General features: G+C 33.0%; 1 protein-coding gene and 1 pseudogene across 5 annotated transcripts in view; one reads left to right on the top strand and one right to left on the bottom strand.

The window, feature by feature from the left end:
- The window catches only part of LOC148603543 (monocarboxylate transporter 14-like), a 36,136-nt gene that overhangs the window by 12,210 nt on the left and 3,866 nt on the right, over positions 1–20,060 (bottom strand). For 2 of the 5 annotated variants that reach the window (XM_088552606.1, XM_088552608.1), the window contains exon 1: positions 2,055–2,217. The exons of 2 other annotated variants lie outside the window; for them this stretch is intronic. The gene's annotated coding sequence lies outside the window, so the exon portion shown is untranslated. Of the gene's footprint in view, positions 1–2,054; positions 2,218–6,571; positions 6,755–20,060 lie in introns of those variants that run through there. One more of the 5 variants, XM_088552609.1, reaches the window with a different exon arrangement.
- LOC148603544 (uncharacterized) lies at positions 7,441–8,383 on the top strand (annotated as a pseudogene).

Raw genomic sequence — 20,060 nt, 5'->3', positions numbered from 1 at the left:
GATCCATTTCTATATTACATACGAACTCTGGGAAATATTTTCTGAATTCTGAATAATTCTGAATTAATGTAATTTCCATTTTATATATTTCTGTTACTTTTTGTGTGCCTTAGTAGTTTAAGAGCTTGAAGTAGCTTAGTTTTATTGTGTAGCCTGACGCACATTGCCTTTTTTTTAATATTTACTTCAAATACTCAAATAGCCGTTCCAACATTCAAACAGACAAAATTATACATAAATATTTAAAAATAAAAATGCATTAAGCCAAATGATTTATAAAACAAACAGACTATAACAGGTACATGATATAAATAGGCATTTGAATACGCCACGATTCGATGATATGTTTGGTTGAATGTGAAACACCTGAAAAATAGGTGTATCAACATGAACTTTAAAAAAAAACTTTTCAAAATCACACTACGCCAAAAAGCATACACTGTGATGGATGCAGATGTGCTTCTATAGAGTTCTCGACTCAAAGTGTTTTATTTAGACTAACAAAGTCGAAAATACATTTTCAACGATTTTTGTTGCAATTGTTTGTACGTTTCATCTATCCACATTCTCACAAATTTGTATTTGTGGGACCATTAAGAGATTTTTCTAAAAACTAAAATGAAAATCCCGGACAAGTGGGCACTTTTTGAAATTGTCCCTACATATGGTCAGAATCCTGGGGGAAATTGTCCAGGTCCTTTCAGACCTGGATTTATCAACAAATTCTACTTTCTAGACTGATGTATTCACCAGCTCTCTGTTAAGTTCCAAACACCACAGCTACAGGTTGAAGCTCTTGACAGGTCAGTAAACAAGTTCCTAAGGATATGAGGGTGTTCCTCCATGTTAAACTCTAACAGAGAGAAAAAAAATTAAAAAAGGTCGAATGGAAGTACGTACAGAGTAAAAATGGATTGTAAAAAGCACAATTCAACAACCAGTAAGCAGACCCAGTCATGATGATGTTATATGAACTCGATTAAGGACAGCAATGGCAAGAATCATACAGATAGTTTGGCAAAAGATAACATTGAAAAAAAAAGTGAGGAATGGTGCAACGGGAATTTAGAAAAGTGGGGCTGAGAAAAGCTTGTAAGCAAGGGTTGTCAGCGGGCATGGGCATGATAGGAAATAACTTAGTGAAAACTGAAGTGGGAAGAGATCTGAAGAAAGGAAACCTGTTACATCCAATTTCAACGAAGATTAGTGCACAACCTGCTACCAAGTTAACTCATCCTTTAACGTTTGGCATGCCTTCCCTCCTACCTATGCTAAAAATTATTCTTTTACAAGGCTCGAAAAAAATCAAGATCATGTGATTAAAAATAGAATTTAAAGTCCATTGAAGATTGTCAAACACATTCTCATTACCCTTTGACGATAGTTTAAAAATGTATTTTCATTTTACGCTTTAGACAGTTGGGACTTCGTTTTACAATTGACAAGGAAAACATGACATAGTTACATGTACATGCATTTCAATACAACCAGTGTATAAATGGTATAAAAACCAAACAATATCCGGTCTACACTTCCGGACGTTAGTTTTATCTAAATTGCTTATTTACGTCGTGTAATTTTCTGTGCGTTATTCTATTTTTACTATTTTTGTATGATAGTGTTTTTGCTTAATTTTATCCTTTGGTTTCATTTTCTTATTAAGTAGCCTTCACAAGTATGATATAGAAGTGATTCATACATGTAAAAAACACTTAATTTAATTTTAGTTTTAATTCATAAAAGTAACTAGTCCTAGTTTGTCATTCGGTTCTTTGCACTTTAAAAGATAAAAAAGCACATTTAAAATTGTATTTGAATTTGGTACTTTGCAAGATTTATATTTCTTGATTTGGATGATGTTATGGGGAAGATAAATGTAGTTATTTTTGTTTTCTTTCTAAAATACAGATCTGTGTACAAAAAAGACTATAGTTTTCTTAAATAATCGATAAGCACCATTTTTTCTGTACCTTGTTTCCAAACATTTTTAACGTTTTTCCAACCGTTTTTACCTCTAATCATTGGCAAAATATGAATTTTAAATGGATTCTTACCTAAGAATGTATGTAATGCCGGTTTCATTTCACACATAATCCTTTTTCACCAATTATGAAATGTCTAGACATATCAAACCTTGTCACTTTTTGAAGCTGCCTCAGCCAGTTGTAAGTATATAGCGAAAAATGAAACAAGTACTGCCTTGGTTTAGTTTCAGTAAGTTTTATGGTACAAGCTAATATATGTCTCATGTTGTACATTCAAATACAACATACAGAACATTAATACCTTAGGTCTTAATTTAATTTTAATTGGTCAGGTAGTGTTAGAGGCGAAGATTTTATATTATAAGAAATAATATTAAAAATAGCAACAAAAATCGCTAATCGTCAAATATTCACCGTTACTGATTTTGGCATACTTTAAACATCCGAAATGGTACAAATGCGGTATGCTCTAAAATCGGGGGACTTCTGAAAAAATCTTACGTAACCGTTATGATCCGAATGGCTATATATAGATATCGGTGTACTGATAATATATATGAACTTTATATTATTATATTAATTGTAACAAACGCCGATGTTTCAACCGGAAACTGGGTAATATTACATAAATTAAATGCTAACCGATCATTTTATCTTTTAATGTAAACTTCCCGTTCTAATACAAGCAAAAAACACGCATAGTCATGAGTATATGTTTTAAAAAGGTACGTTGTAGCGATCTTTGAGTCGCTTATGATATTGACAGGGAACCAGTTTATGAACCAGATTAAGCAGCTGGCAATGAATATTCATAAATATCGGGGAGTGCTAACGCATGTGACCTACAGTGTTTGGCCAAAAGTGAGTCATCAAAATGGCTGATGTTGAACAACACAAATGAAAACAGTATTACATTTAATGCAATATTTCATATAAATAAACAATTTCCCCACCTTTTGTTGTCAATATTTGGTTGCATGACCCTGTGACCTGATCACGTGAAGCAGTCGATTTGGAATTGAAGCATACAGACTCTTGATGTAATGAATAGAAGTGAAAACCAGATTTCCTTAACTTTTTCTACTAATTTTGCTCTATAATCAATTTCAAGTACGTCTTTTCACAAGCAATTTTTTATCGTAGGCCACACATTTTCTATAACGTTGATGTCTGGTGATTGTGAGGGCCATTGTAATACATTTGATATTGTTTCTCTGTTTTCCAGCGCTAGGTCTCTCTGAGGTGTGGACTGGAGCACTGTCCTCTTGAAACAAATAATCATCTGTCGGAAAATGACGGACAATAACAGGCCATAATTCAGTGTCTAACACTTCTATATACTTTTTAGAGTTAATATTTCCCTGAACTTCAGTCAAGTTCCAACTCCTTTATAAGTTATGCAACCCCAAAACATCGCCGAGAATTTGCTGCCTCCACTAAGGCCAAGACATTCTCGTCGCCAGATATCGTCGAGGCGTCTCCATACATAAACGCATGTTCTGATCGATAACCACCTGTGTTTCATCACTGAATATCACCCTCTTCCACTCTCTTTTCAAAGTCCATCGTAGTTTCGATCGACACCATTGTACTCACTTCTTTCGATTCTATGTGCGAATTGACTAATGTCTTCCGAATTTTCTGTCTTGTGAACCCATGAAAACGTAATCGCCTACGAATAGCCCTCGAAGATATAGCAATGGGTATCACATTGTTTACCTTGTTTGTAATTTCCTTCAAACCTTGAAGTCGACCACATTTTACACAACGCAAAAGTTTTCGGTCCCCTCGTTCATCTGTTTTCTTTAACCTGCCACTTCGACGTTTATTTTTACTGTCACCCCGTTGTCGGAATCTTTCCAAAAATTTACTGAGGCCTGACTGACTCAATCCAAGTATCTCTGCAATACGACGCTGGCTAACTCCATCATTTGACAAATATATCACCGTTTGTTTCAATGGTGTTGACATATGTTTACCAGTGGGAATGCCGCGCTGACAGGAGAGTTCCACTTATTGGTCACGCGGGAAAGAGAAGATAATGTAATTTTCGTTTTGGGTTTTGTTGTAAATAAACCGGAAGTGAACATGCTTGCTAAAAAGCATAAAATACACACTTTTCACAGAGTTAATCGCTAAAATATTCAAAAATAAATGTTATTTAAAGACTTAAGATATGTTTTAGAGCAAAAACTGACCCTAAAGGTGCAACGATTTGTCGGGACGATCATTTCAAAAAGGGGGACGTGATTATTTTCTTTCAAGTAAGGAATACCCCTGGGCTATATTTAACTGACACAATTGCACCTCCTGCGTTCTGATTGGTCAATAATGTGATTTCATGATAGGAATGACGCAGAGCTTTCTAAAAATACCAAATACTACCCATTACATCATGTGAAGCTTAGTAAATAAAGTGTTGAAAATATGAAAGTTGAGGGGAAAAATCGACATTTTGATGAAGATGAAGTAATGGTATATTCCACGCCTTCAATATGATTGACGAACATTAAGCAGGCTGATTTTTTGGGTCCTCTAGACGATGTTACTATCGATTTGTAGCTATGAAATTGGATTTCTTATATCACAAAACACTATTTAATATTAAAAATTCAATTGAATTTCTTCTATTAAAAAACTATTTTTGAATATTAGAAATTGATTTTCTAATATTAGAAAATTGTTTTGTCGTATTCAATGATGATTTTTTTAATATTAGAAAATGTGACAGATTTTCTAATATTACAAATTCAATTTTTTGCAAAATGTGTGATATTTTATAATATTTCTAAATCAGGAATTTGTAATATTAGAAAATGATATTTTTAATATTACAAATTGAATTTCTAAAATTAAAAAATCTTTTCTAATATTAAAAAAACGATTTTATAATATCAGAAATTCATTTTCTAATATTACAAAATATTGATTTTTGTTCACAATGGCTTGCTATAATATAAAATGTAATGTATAACTGTCCAATTGGTGAAATATTTAGACAGAGTATGTTTATTCCTTGCAGGAAAATAAATTCTCTTTGCAAGAGGGATAGCTACTCTTCAACAATTATTTTGATATGTTGGCATGTAGCACCAATACCAGTAACCTCAGATTGACGAAGACCACATAGATGTAAAAAAAACACAAATAATTAAGCTTGACTTGTGCATACATGTACATTTGTATTTGAAAAACAGCATTCAGCATTCTTACATGATAAGAAGTGTCTCAATGTCACAAACTTAAAATATGGACTTGTGTGGTTAACAAAAACAAACTGACACAGATTTCTATTCTGAAGCCCAAAATACAACCACGAATTATATTGTATTAGATCTTAGCATGTGGAACCTGAGCGAACTACGACTGTTTCTTTTCAATTCAAAATTGGAGATGCTAATAATTTCCTTAAATTAACTTTTGTTTTATCTTGTTCTTAAATATTCATGTTACAAACGAGGAAATACATCATGGCAAGTATTGAATTTTTGTACACGAGACTTCAATACATTTGTAATTTCATTGTTTTAACAAATGATTACACATGCATATTTATAAGTGGTGATGTGTTGTCCAAAATATCTTGAAATAAAAAAATCTACAAATTTTTCACAGGTTTTTTTCTTATATCTTACTTCTGTTAATTTTATGTTCTATTTAAACTGGTTGTTTAATGAAAATAACTGATAATATATGAAGATTGTGATGGTATACAAATGTAAAATATACTTGTATTTCCTTATCCTTTTCTATAACCGCTGTTACTTGGTTACTCTATGATATATATTGTTAATAGGTGAACAGTTCAATAACCAGATTTTTTTTTCATGCCAGTTCACGAACAGTGTAACTGGACCCTTTTTTTATAGTATGTCCACCGCTGGTTTGAGTGAGTGATTTTGAGTTCTCACCATTGAAGAAAAACAGCCAACACATAGCTACTTTTTCTGAAAAAATATAATTACAATAATCCCATCTGTCAGATTTTATTTTAAATAGTATGATAATGTATATTCATGTACATAAAACATTTTAATAGAACGGCAATAACACCAGAAATATATTAGCAAAATAAAATAAATACAAGCTGAATGTTTGTCCTGGATTTCTATGGTAGTGTGACGGTTTTGGTTAATTTTTCATTATTATCTCCCCTTAATACACATGGCCAGGTAAAGTGATTGTTTGGCAGATATAGTTTTCAATACTGTTTAGCGGATTTGATAGTCCTATTTAACAATTACTTGTAGGTATTGTTCATTTTAAATGATTGTCTTCTTAGACTAAAATTTTGTAGAGCTAATTTTACTTCTTTACTAAAACAAGTTTGATATAAGATTTACATGTAGTCTAAATGTGTAATTTACACATTGTCTTGGAATTCGCTTAAGAAGTATGTTTCATAGATCATAGGATTTGTATAAATCCTTCTATTTTCTTACTAACTTTTGGAAACCTGATTCATATCAGGGGAAACTCCATCAAAATGTTGGTTTGAAAATTTATATAGTTTGATTTAAACTTTGCTAAAATTCAAACTGAATTCTGACTTTAAAATGAAGTAAAAAATAAAATATAAAGCTTACTTAGCTAATTTAGGTCCATCATCAATGTGCGTTGTCTTTAGGGTTAATTTTTAGTCCGTCCTCTTTATTTACCTTGCCAGTGCCGTCTATTTAAAAGCCCTATTGTTTTTGAAAAGTGCTACTGCATAAATTACTTCTATTTTTGAAACATTTACACAAACCTTTTACACTGTTGAATTTGAAATATTTATACTGATGTTTACAAATGTTGAAGTTCTGGTATATAAAATATGAAAACTAATAAAGTCTTGAGTCTTATTGCCATTTAAAAAGCTCAGTTATCAGTGGAACGAACTAGTCTAGAATGCTGCAACATTATGGTACACACTGTCGTGTTGTTTCGTTTGAAGGTTCATATAGAGTACTTTACACGTTTTCTTTCTATTTGTTCAGACAGATATATACAGATATGTATATATAAAAGCAATGCTAGACCATTCTAGTACACAGGGGGTACGGATAAGCATATTGTCAGAACCCGCCCTATTACATTTTTGGTGGCCAGTGTAAATTGTTATCTGAAGCTTAAGTACTTGGCAATAAGATAAATCAATAACTATGAAAATCAAACAAATTAAAAATAAAATGGCTGAAGCTCGCTCTGATAGTTCATATGATGACGATTTGCCGATTATTTACCAGAAGTAAGTAGATTTAGTTTTCAACCGCGTGAAAGCAGACATGTTAGCTTTCAATTACAATCTGAAAGTGACACTTATAGTCGGTATTCAAGATCGCCAGATAGGTATAGAGACCAAAATGAAAGAGTAAAATACGTTCCCGAAACTCCTGAGTATAGAATACACAAGGGCTCTAGTACTTCAAATTATACTCCAGGTTCTTCCGATGTTTACAGAGAATGATCAGCAAATGATCTGTCTGAAAGACATCGTCCTGAGTATATCCGAAATAGTACTGAAGTATCTCATATGTAAGACTCTCGTAGAGATTATGACTGAAATAGATCGCGTTATATGTATGATCTTAATGAGAATAACCGCGCAAATCGTGACCGAGAACATACGAATAGCTTTAGATCAAATCAGAAATACAGTATAAACAATCCATTGCAAAGCTATTCTGAAAATTATTCCTCAAGACAAGACATATCCGATGACAGTTTTAGGTTTGGTCAAAATTATCATAATTCCATTTCAAGTAGAGATATTGGATTTAACTCGAGTAGCACGCCTGAATACCGCAGTTTTCCACCAAATTTATGTGCCGATAGATTTAGAGTGAATACGCCCATCGTCAGACGAGGAAAAGAACCGGAAAAATATGACGGTAAATCGGTTGACTGGAAAGATTATATTGTTCACTTTCAAAAAACTGCTAAATGGAACAATTGGTCCGATTCTGAGAAAGCCCAACAATTTAGCCATGAGTCTCCGTGGAGTCGCTCAAAAGTTACTCGGTGATTTAAAATTATCCGTAGTGAACGATTATTCAGCACTTAAAAACATCTTAGCTCAACGTATTAATCCAAAGGAACAAGTTAACGCATACAGATGTCAGTTTAGAACAAGAATGCGAAAACAAAATGAAAGTCTACAAGATTTCGGATATTCGCTCCGTCGCCTTGTAAGACTCGCGTACCCGGATGATGAGTACAATAATGTCTTGAAGCAGTTGGTAATTAACCAATTTATTTTAGGGTTAATCAATCCTGAAATGGAAAAGCATGTCCAATTTACACATCCGCAGACTCTTGAAGCTGCAATTGCATGCGCCGTGGAATACGAGGGTTTCACAAAATCGCAATCAATTTCTCGAAAATCGAAAGATGACGATTTGCCTTTTACAGTCTGAGCTATCAGCCGAGAAAATAAACAAAAACCTGAGAAAGAAAATAAAACTGATAAAAACATTGAAAGTGCCCAAATGAAGTTAAAATTTAGTTTATCAAACAAAGTTTTTGAACATGACTTTATAATAGCAGATTTATTTGAAATGTCTGGAATTTTAGGCACGGATTTCTTAGACCAATTTGATGTTTCTTTGGTTGTTTCTAAATCACACATGCTAATAGCAGGCTATAAGATAAGGCTTTATAAACTTGGTTTTACAACCTTTGCTCACATAAAAGCTTCTGAAAACATAGCCATTCCATCTCAGGCAGAAATGGTTATAAAAGGGCATAGATTTGGACAAAAGTTAAATACTACTTCTGTATTAGAACCTAGAAGAGATTTAAATAAACAAGGCTTAGTGATAGCTAGGACACTTTGTCAAAAATCAGATAACACTGTTTTTGTTAACGTAATTAATCTAACAAATCAAACTGTCAATTTAAAGAAAGATTCTTTGTTAGATAAACTAGAACCAGTGATTGATATAAAACCTTTATCAAATGATGATAAAAACATTAATATGTCTAAAGATTTTGTTGTACCAGAACATCTTAATTATCTCATTGACAAAGCTGCTTCGAAATTGACTGAAGAACAAAAATTGAAATTATCAAAAATTAATTATAGAATATCTGGACATTTTTACCGGTCCTGATGGACAGTTAGATCATATTGGCATCGTGAAACATTCTATTGATACTGGCGACTCAAAACCTATTCGCGTACCACCTCGTAGGGTTCTACTATCTCAAAAACAAATCATTGAAGATGAAATAGATAAGATGTTGAAAAATGATGTGATAGAGCCTAGCTCTAGTGCCTGGTCTAGTCCTATTTTGTTAGTAACTAAGAAAGATAACTCTGTTAGATTCTGTATTGATTTTCGTGCCCTGAATTCGGTTAAAAGAAAGGATGCATATCCTTTACCGCGAATTGATGATTCGATAGATGCTTTGGGTGGAAACACATTGTTTTGCACTATTGATTTAACATCAGACTATTGGCAATGTGAAATGTCATCAGAAAGTGAAGAAAAAACTGCTTTCACATCCCATAAAGGACTTTACCAATTCAAAGTACTACCATTTGGACTTTGTAATGTCCCAGCCACTTTCGAACGTCTAATAGAAATGGTTTTAAAAGGGTACCAATGGGAACGCTGCCTATGTTATTTGGATGAGGTTATAATTTTCGGGGACACATTTGAAAACACTCTAGAAAATTTGAAATTAGTTTTTCAAAGATTTAGATCCACAAATTTGAAATTAAAACCCAGCAAATGTTCCATGTTTCAAACTGAAGTACTTTTCTTGGGTCACATATTTTCAAATGAAGGGATTAGTTGTGATCCTTCAAAAGTAGATACTGTCAAAAATTGGCCTTCCCCAACTTGTACCACTCATGTTAGAAGTTTTCTCGGTTTAGACAGTTATTACAGAAAATTCATTTCCAATTTCTCAGAAGTAGCTTCCCCACTTACAGAACTAACCAAAAATGCTAAAAAGTTTGCCTGGAATGAGAACTGTCAGAAAAGTTCTGACAAATTAAAAGAATTGTTGATTTCTGCCCTTATATTGTCCTATCCTATGAAAGAGGGAGAATTTGTATTACATACTGATGCTAGTGCCAACGGTATAGGCGCAGTTTTGTCACAGGTCCAAAACGGTCTAGAGAAATTCCTTATAGCAGTAAAACTATCATTGATTCTCAAAGAAAATACTGCACCACTTATAAGGAGTTATTAGCAGTTGTCACCTTTGTTAAGCAGTTCAGACACTATTTATGGGGTAGACATTTCAAGGTTAGGACTGATCACGCATCATTGACTTGGCTGAAAAATTTAAAAAATCCAGAAGGCATCATAGCAAGGTGGATTTCTGTACTTGATACTTATGACATGACTTTGGAACAACGCAGTGGAAGTTTGCATTGTAATGCTGATAGTTTTTCAAGACGTCCACATAAGAAATGCTTAAGGGAAGATTGTCCAGACTGTACAAATGAAATCATTGTTGATACTAGGGATTGTGAAGATTGTCATGCTAAGACAAATTCACAACCCTTAGCTCCAGTACGGGTTTTACAATCCGATTTAGGAGACCAACACGATTCAATACAAGACAATCTTACTCAGGATAAGACAGATGAGCAATATATAGATTCAAATTGGTTGTAAGTTTGGTCTGAAGAACAAATTTTGACTTTGCAAAATTCAGATTCTGACATAAGGAAAATTTTGGATTTGAAGTCTGAATACTTAAATAAACCTCCAAAAAGTTGTATTGAGGGTTGTTCTAATTCAATTAGAGTTTTATGGAGTAATTGGGAACTACTGTCTGTACAAAATGGTGTTTTATATTACATGTTCATTGATAAAATTGGTGATACAAAAACTTTATTAGTAGCTCCTTATGAGGTCAGAGATTTTATTTTGAAACAGCTTCATAATTCGCATTTAGCTGGTCATTTAGGTCGTGACAAAACTATTGATTCAGTTAAACGTAGATTTTATTAGCCAGGTTTGACTAGTGATATCAGTCGTTGGTGCCAAACGTGCAATGAGTGTGCTCAGGCTAAAGCAGGTCCAGGTCTAGGTCGCTATCCATTACAACAGTCAGAAGTTGGTGTTCCTTTTGATAGAGTTGCAGTTGACATTTTGGGTCCTTGTCCTATCACAGAAAATGAAAATGAATATATCATTGTGCTTTCAGACTATTTCACTAAGTGGACGGAAGCATTTTCTGTTAAAAATCATACCGCGTTCATAGTTGCTGATAAATTAGTAACTGAAGTTTTTTGTCGTTTTGGCATTCCATTTCAGATCCATTCAGATCAGGGCCAAGAATTTGAATCTGAACTATTTAGGAAAATTTGTAAAATATTAGGCATTGACAAAACTAGAACCTGTCCCTATAGACCCAAATCCGATGACTTAGTAGAGAGAATGAACCGAACTTTGATTCAAATGTTGTCCATTTTTGTAAATCAGAATAGAAATGATTGGGATGATCATCTCCCTTATTTGCTAATGGCATACAGAGCTACTATTCAAGATAGTACCGGATTTTCCCCTTATAAAATGTTATTTGGGAGGGATATAATTTGTCTAGTAGATATAATTTCAGGTTTTTAATTTAAAAATAAAAATTCTCTTTGTCCAGTACAATACGTTGAGTGGGTGAAACATGCTCTCACCTTAACATATAATTTTGCAAAGGAAAATCTACGCAAGGCTGCGCCTCGGCAGAAGAAAAATTATGACCGAGGTATGAAACCTCGTACCTTTGTCGAGAACAGTTTCGTGTGGAGGTGGTATCCCCCTAAAGCCAACCTGAAATTAGCATTGGGATGTACTGGGCCTTATTTTGTCAAAAGAAAACTAAGCGATGTTTTATACCAAATTAGATTGTCACCAATCAACAAATATTTGATTGTACATGTTGATCATTTAAAACCATATACCGGACGAAATGTCCCTGATGCCTGGAAGAAAAAAAAGAAAATTTTGCTTTAAATTCTGATGAAGAAAATGTTGAGGAAGGAAAGGAAATAACAACATTTCAGCTTGATACTGATCAATATGCGGACTTAAATGATTTGCCCAATTCTTTTGAGTTGCCTAGTTCAACTGAAATCCAGGTCAATAATCCTGCTGTGACCAGTTCCAAAGCGGTGACACCACCTAAGAAAACACGCTGTGGTCGCGCCATTAAAAAACCAAATAAATATTCTCCAGAATGATAATATACCAATGAATCTGTTTAAAATTTAACCATATAATTGGTTACACAAATTCTGTAAATAATTGTATATATGTTTTGTTTTAATAATGATTTAAGATAATTGATATGATAATTGATTATACAGGTAATATAAAAACATTATCCTCCCCATCCATTGATTATATTAGTGATTCACTTTTAAGTAGATTGTTACACAAATATCCGTCTATGAAAAGTGGCTATTGTATACTAATAAACATCAAACCTAAAAAAAATGCAAAAGTCATTGGGTGTAGGAAAATATAAGTACTAACATCTAATATACTTTTTGTAAATAAACAATAATACAAGTTTTATAAAGTGAATAATTTATTTGATTTTGAAAATTTATTATAAAAATAAATAAACATCACAACAGTTAGACAATAAAAAGCTGTTGTTTCAAATGTCATTCATATACAGATATGTCATAGAATATGATTGATTTTTTTTATAAAATAAACAGTTCCTTCAAGTAGGAATATATATAAAATTATTTCCGAAATGAAGATTTGATTAAACTGTTTTTGAAATATTTTTAATACATGTATCAGATTAAGATAAAATTTGTAAAAATATACAAACTTTTGATGGAGAGAGATAGAATACTGGGATTTAAAAAATAAGATGTAACCTATAGGTTGTTGAAATTGAAGTTAGACATTTATAAATTAAATTGGAGTTCCGAAAGTTAGTAGGGTTCCAAGTCTAATTTCAAAAGTATATTGCTACAAAAAAAAATATACACACCAGAACTTCCGAAATGTAGGGGTATTTGGTCAAGTGATTGCTTGATTTCGAGTAGATACGTTATTTTTCATCGTTGTAATTAACATGAAACTTGGGAATATAGTACCGGTTTATACAATGTTCTTTGCGACGAGTGTGCATCGTAGAACTACCAAGATACATGTATTTAAAAAAAAGCATACTTAGAAACAAAATCAGTTATATTTTATACCAACATTTTCTGTATAAATTTTCAGTTATAATGGCAGACGAAATTTAGAAATGTAGAAATTGATATCGATGAACGAGACCAACTGAAACTAGACGATGATTTATGAATTATATGGCCAGCTGAAGGAATGGCATGCAATGTTCCTGGTTGTGACACCAAAATATTCAATTGTTATGCTTCATTCATTAAACACTGGAATAAGATCCATGTTTCATACACAAAAGTTTTCTTTTGTGAAAAATGCAAAAGCAGTTATTCTAGACGTTGTGACTTAAAACGACATTTAAAAGCTACACACAATTATTGTAATGAAAAATTGTTACAAGCGTTGACTTCTTCCAAATCGAAAGTGCTTAAAAGCAATAAATATATAAATCCAGGTAGTGTTCTACCTCCAAAGAAAAAAATAAGTAAGTAATTATAGCATCAGTATAAATACATATTATAATAAAAGTTATATTTTCCAGAAAATGTCAGACAATGTTATATGTGTTGCTCCATTTGTGGTGCCAAACTATTTCAAACTATTCCAACGATTTCAGTATTGGAACCTCGAAGTTTATAAAGAAATGGTGAATCGTAAATCATGGACAATAAAAACATTATTGGGGGAGGGGTAATTGTTTTTGTTGATATTTAAAATGATGATAATTGTTATTTTTAATCAAATTATTTGTTTTTCAATTTAGAACAAATTTTCTTTATATATAATTTGTTCTGTGGGGGGAGGAGTGTGACGGTTTTGGCTAATATTTCATTATCATCTCCCCTTAATACACATGGCCAGGTAAGGTGAATTTTACTCTTGTTTGGCGGATATATTTTTCAATACTGTTTAGCGGATTTGATAGTCCTATTTAACAATTACTTGTAGGTATTGTTCATTTTAAATGATTGTCTTTTTAGACTAAAACTTTGAAGAGCCAATTTTACTTCTTTACTAAAACAAGTTTGATATAAGATTAACATATAGTCTAAATGTGTAATTTACACATTGTCTTGGAATTTGCTTTACAAAGTATGTTTCATAGATCAGAGGATTTGTATAAATCCTTCTATTTTCTTACTAACTTTTGGAAACCTGATTCATATCAGGGGAAACTACATCAAAATGTTGGTTTGAAAACTTAAATAGTTTGATTTAAACTTTGCTAAAATTCAAACTAAATTCTAACTTTAAAATGAAGTAAAAAATAAAATATACAGCTTACTTAGCTAATTTAGGTCCATCACTGTGCGTTCTCTTTGGGGTTAATTTTTAGTCCGTCCTCTTTATTTACTTTGCCAGTGCCGTCTATTTAAAAGCCCTATTGTTTTTTGTAAAGTGCTATTCATAAATTACTTCTATTTTTGAAACATTTACACAAACTTTTTACATTGTTGAATTTGAAATATTTATACTGATGTTTACAAATGTTGAAGTTCTGGTATATAAAATATGAAAACTAATTAAGTCTTGAGTCTTCTTGCCATTTAAAAAGCTCAGTTATCAGTGGAACGAACTAGTCTAGAATGCTGCAACATTATGGTACACACTGTCGTCGTTAACTGTTGATATAAGGTCTGTCGTCTGTTGTTTCGTTTGAAGGTTCATATAGAGTACTTTACATGTTTTCTTTCTATTTGTTCAGACAGATATATACAGATATATAAAAAAGCAATTCTAGACCATTCTAGTACACAGGGGGTACGCCCTATTACAGTATTAAAGAAGCCTGTATATTTGTTAGAATAGAGTTCACACGTCAGCCAACAGAATCTCAACATTCAGTTGTCTGATTTACATCAAAGAAAAACAAAAAAAAAAATGAACTCGTCCATAGTGCCAAGTCGTCAAAATGTTAGTTATATTTCGGTCATGTTTGGAATTAAATATAATTATGATGGGTGTTTCTGGAAACGATAGACTACATACACATCATGCCGTCTTACTTATGGTCGTACTTTGTAAAAACAATCCCGAGGATGCAATTGTGTCAGTTATTTCGGACAGTGGTATTTACCCGCCATATTTTCTCCTTAACTCTCGCCGACGAAGCGCCTGACTATCCAGGTAAATTTTAAAGAAAGTGAGCATAGAAAAATGTTGACGGTATGTCAGTCACCTCGAAAAATATGTTGTTTTTTTTATATACAATACGGTTTATCTGGATCTAAATTCTCATAATTTATGACAAAACAACACAATTATCAGAGCCGCACGATGTAAACAAAGATAAACTGCCAAGACGATACTAGCGCCAACACGAAAGAATCTGCGACGGACTGATCTTTCCGGTGGACATAAAAAATTACTATTTTCTACCTCCACTGAACGCGGAGCTCCGACTTTACGTTTCTCCATTTTAGCAGACTATTAATTTACGTCTATGAAGGTCAATGTCATCGATGACGTCACAACATATGACCGTATATACCCTAATAAACATCTCCTATCGAATTCATCTTCAGAATAATTTGTATTGTAAAGGAAAATACCTACAAAGTTTTGTAATACAGTTTGATTGAACATGGTAAGACATTTTGAAGACTCACTTTTAGCCATACACTGTATAAAGTCTTGTAACTAGCCTCAGTGCCTGAATCGGAAACTGGGTAATGTTCAAAGCTAACTGATCATTTCATGTAAACTTCCCGTTCTCATTCAAGCAAGAAACAAACGTAGAACACACGTGTATGATAATTAAAAGGTACATTTTTATCTCGTATGAATCTAGAACTGTAACGCTGTGGCGGTGAACACGCCGAAGATCTGCTGGATTATGTGGCGTATTCCCGACTTGCGGACCAACATTTTGTCAACATTTATCTCCCTTTGGAGCAGGTGTCTATTCGGAACACGCAAGGTTTTCCATCCGATATGGACGATACTTTAGAAAATCTCGTAAGTCAAAAGGGAATTTCTCGTTCTACTGACCCTGCCATAAATTTTCTTTACCGGGATAAAAATGAAAATCATCCTTATGTAACCTACCAACAAAATAAAACACCCTGTAAATTTTAGAAACACTGTTGTGTTTGTCTGCTGGGGATTCCATTTCCTTTCGAGTTACCTCTTTTTTCCGAATCCGAACATCGATTAGAGGTATAATACCACTATTGAGGGGAACCAGTCGCCTGCACATACCAGAAAGTAGTCCGTAAAAAACAAAGTAGTTCTTAGGATGCATTGTATATTTTTTGTTATTTAGCCAGTATATGCAAACTTGGTATCGTCTGAAAGCTTATCATGTCAGGTACACACTGAACACAACAGTTTTGAACTCTGATGTAAAGAATAATTTGTCAGAGTCTAGATCTTAAGCCCATTGATTTGTCAAATTTCCAAAAGGAAAGTAGTATTTTAGTACCTGTCTACTTTCACTTCACCGTTCTTTCTTATAAGCCAATAAAGGGATGCTGCAAATTTAATGAGAGTCTTTAAAGGGTCCCCTCTATGATAAAACTTGTTAAAGTTCATTTTAACAAACTTTAAAAAAGATTGGGACCTTGAAAATTGCTTAATCAATATAGAAAGTAATGGGACTTTTAATAGTGGTTTTACACCTAGAGAGACTACGAAATTATACCTGCTCTTACGGGACGTAACTCTGCAAAAACAGAATAAAATATGGCTGCATCCCCAGCTCCACAAGTAGGGAATAACTATACATTAATGCAAATCATATGCAAATATTAAATACAGAAATTACGAGTGCAAGAAGTCGCTAACACTATTAGCGACTTACAAACGATGGAAAGGGCAATAACTCCAACATGACAACTATTAAAGACAAGTCTGCTCTGTTTATTTTTTCTAAACGGAATATCAAAAGGAACAGATTGACATCTGAATCATAAAAATCGGATCAACCATCATATAAGCTTTTCCAATCTATTCTAATGATAACATCCATTTCCTCCTTTGAGCCAATTAGTTACAAAAGGGGTAGGGCAAAAACCTTCACAAACTAGACAATGCCCCTAACAGGAAAAAATAGCCCTTGCAGCCTGTTAAATCCTGTACATCTGGGGACCAATGTTGACATACGATTCATATTGGACACAACTTTTATAGTGATAGACTTCCCACTTTTGACAAACAATTTGCTGCCATTTCTAAAACACCCAACCCCAAACAATAATCAGTACTATTTTTGTTGACAACACAATAACAGAATATGACTAATTCCTGACAATATGCACATCTCCTTTTGGTAATCTAAAACTTCATTGAGTTTCTTAGCAATCCTACAAGTCTTCGAGAAGAGTTGCAGACAATGCACGCGTGAGACCATGTTTTGCTGAAAAACACATGTTCAACAGCCATTCTACAATTTTTGTCCAAACATAAATTCTTGACAGTATGCATATCTCCATGCAGTTATATTACAACCCACAAAGTTTCATAACAATGCTGCAAGCTGCTAAGAAAATAGTTCGGGCAGATGGACGGACACAGTAAAATGTATATACCCCAAACTTTGATTCTGGGGTATAATAAATTTTTGAATCTGACCAGAAATAAATAAGTTGATTTTGGGGGTTTGGCACCTTTGACTCCTTATAAATCAAAAACAGTAAGAGATATCTGAAATCTGATTGTAAAACATAGGCAGGGGTTTTCATAAAGAATCCAATAAAAAAATCGAAATCAGACCAAAAATAAATAAGTTGATTTTGGAGGTTTGGCCCCTTTGAATCCTAATAAATCAAAAAGTAAGAGATATTTTAAATCTGATTGTAAAATGCAGACAGGAGTTTTTATAAGGAATCAATACAAAATTGAAATCAGACCAAAAATAAAAAAAGTTTTTTCTGCCTAGCCCAATTTTGTACCCCTTTAACTCCAAAACAGTTAAAGATATGTCCACCCTATAAAAAAAATTCAAAACAGAATTTCAGAAGGAACAGACTGACAACTGATGTATAAACATCTGATCAATAGCTTTTTCTATCAATTCTAAGGATAACACCACTTTTCCCACCTTTTAGCCCCTTATTATACTCCTACTTTGCACTTGCAACCAACACCACTCATAGAAATGAATGAAACTTTCACAGAATATTTTTTTATGTTCCCAATGTATATCTCCTTTTTAAGAATTTTATCCACATCAATTTGGTGGTTTCACATAGCAAGTTTCAACATAGACTTAGTCTTTTTTTAAGTAGTACTCCAGCTAAGAATCATGCAAAATGTGATACATGGTTGGAAAGCCTACATATTTTTATTTTTGATATTTTGTTTATAATGATTATGTAAACAGACAGTAACATGTGGCTCCTCATAGAACCATTGTTCATAAGAGATTAAAATTAAATAGAATGCACTGTAGCATTTAAAATTAAGGGAGATAACTCTGTAAATGACACTAAAATACAATAGAAACTGTTGGATTTTCAATGAGGATTATCTCCTAAGAGCAGACAGATTGGAATGAATAATTATACATTTAATCAAAAAGACCTGCAAAGCATTAATAACAAAAATAAAAATCTAGCCTTTTTTTGGGGGATGTATGACAAATTACAGAATTTTCATGATTCTTACAAAGACTGCTACTTAATATTGGGTCTATACCACTGAATGGATTTGAATGAAACTTTCACTGAATCTTTATTACATGGGGTGCTGCTTGTGCAAGCTAGCACAGTTTAGATCACTCAACATGTCGGAACAGAACAGATGTCTGTTTGGTTGGTCAATCATTCTTATATCTCTTACCAAGGACGTTAAACCATTATCAATCAACATTCAAATTATTACTTGTGAATTGTGTTTATATCTAAAGATTAAGGAAACAGAGTTTCTATAAAAACATCATTTAAATAGCATCATCAGTTTTTAAAAGCCAGAAATCCGAAAAACAGTCAGGCCTAAGATAACACATGCTTCCTGCATTTTCCCACGAAATGTATGTATGCATTAAAATTACCACCAACTTTTGTTTATGTGGGATATTTCATTACAGGACCCCATCCCTACCCTTCTTTGTATGCCCCTGATAGGCTGTAATACTGTTCACACATCAAGATATACAAAAACATTATTTAAAGACACAAATAAACCACCCCATTGGCCCAAACAATTAAAAACCTCTCACCCAAATTTATTTGAAGCCATTGAAGTCATCAAAACTTATGGTAATACAACTATTGATGTCCTCATACACATATTTTATCTGATGGTAAATTAGACATGTTTGAACTTTTACATTGAAGTTTGTATATTGATACTTCTTTTAGACACTGACTCAATACTTTAAAAAGTAAAATATTCGATCTTTGATTTACAATCAATCTTGATGATAAGTTTAACATGGAGGAAGTGTGGGGCTTTCCACCAATGTTTTTCCACTTCAGGTTTCCTCTGATAGCCCAACAACCTCTGAAGTTGAAGTTACCTCATTCAACCACCAGAGATGTACACTTCAAAATTAGACAGAGTAACCAAACTGACCAGGTTTCTAAGTACATTTAGCTGCTTTGATGACATACAGAGCTTAACAACTACAGCACCATGGCCATGCATATGACAATAGAAATTTCAGTTAAATAAGGCACTTTATTATACTCAAAACAATACATGTACCACCCTCTTTATTTCTTGAAAACCTTTTTTACCTATCAATGTTAATACCATCAAGTATGGTGTTGGAAGTTTTTGCAATCATGAATGCCCCTAGTTGCTCTGAAGATGGTTAAGGTCAAATGTCTTTTGACAGAATTGTTTAAGTTTAATCACCCCTTAACAGTGCTTACATATATCAAATATAGTGATAACTGCCTAATCTGAAATTCTTTTTAACTTTAAAGTTCAAGTTTGGTTGACACAGATGTTTGCTTTACCAAGGTTAAAAATATAAATGGACTTTGGTTTCTGGTTTAGACAGGTTTCAGATTATTCAGGGTCTGGTTTAGACAGGCTTTCA

The sequence above is a fragment of the Perna viridis genome, chromosome 11 (genome assembly GCF_037379345.1).
Source record: "Perna viridis isolate PV_CMFRI_1.1 ecotype Kerala chromosome 11, ASM3737934v1, whole genome shotgun sequence".
Taxonomy (NCBI): Eukaryota; Metazoa; Mollusca; class Bivalvia; order Mytilida; family Mytilidae; genus Perna; species Perna viridis.
This window is presented reverse-complemented; position numbering and strand designations above follow the sequence as displayed.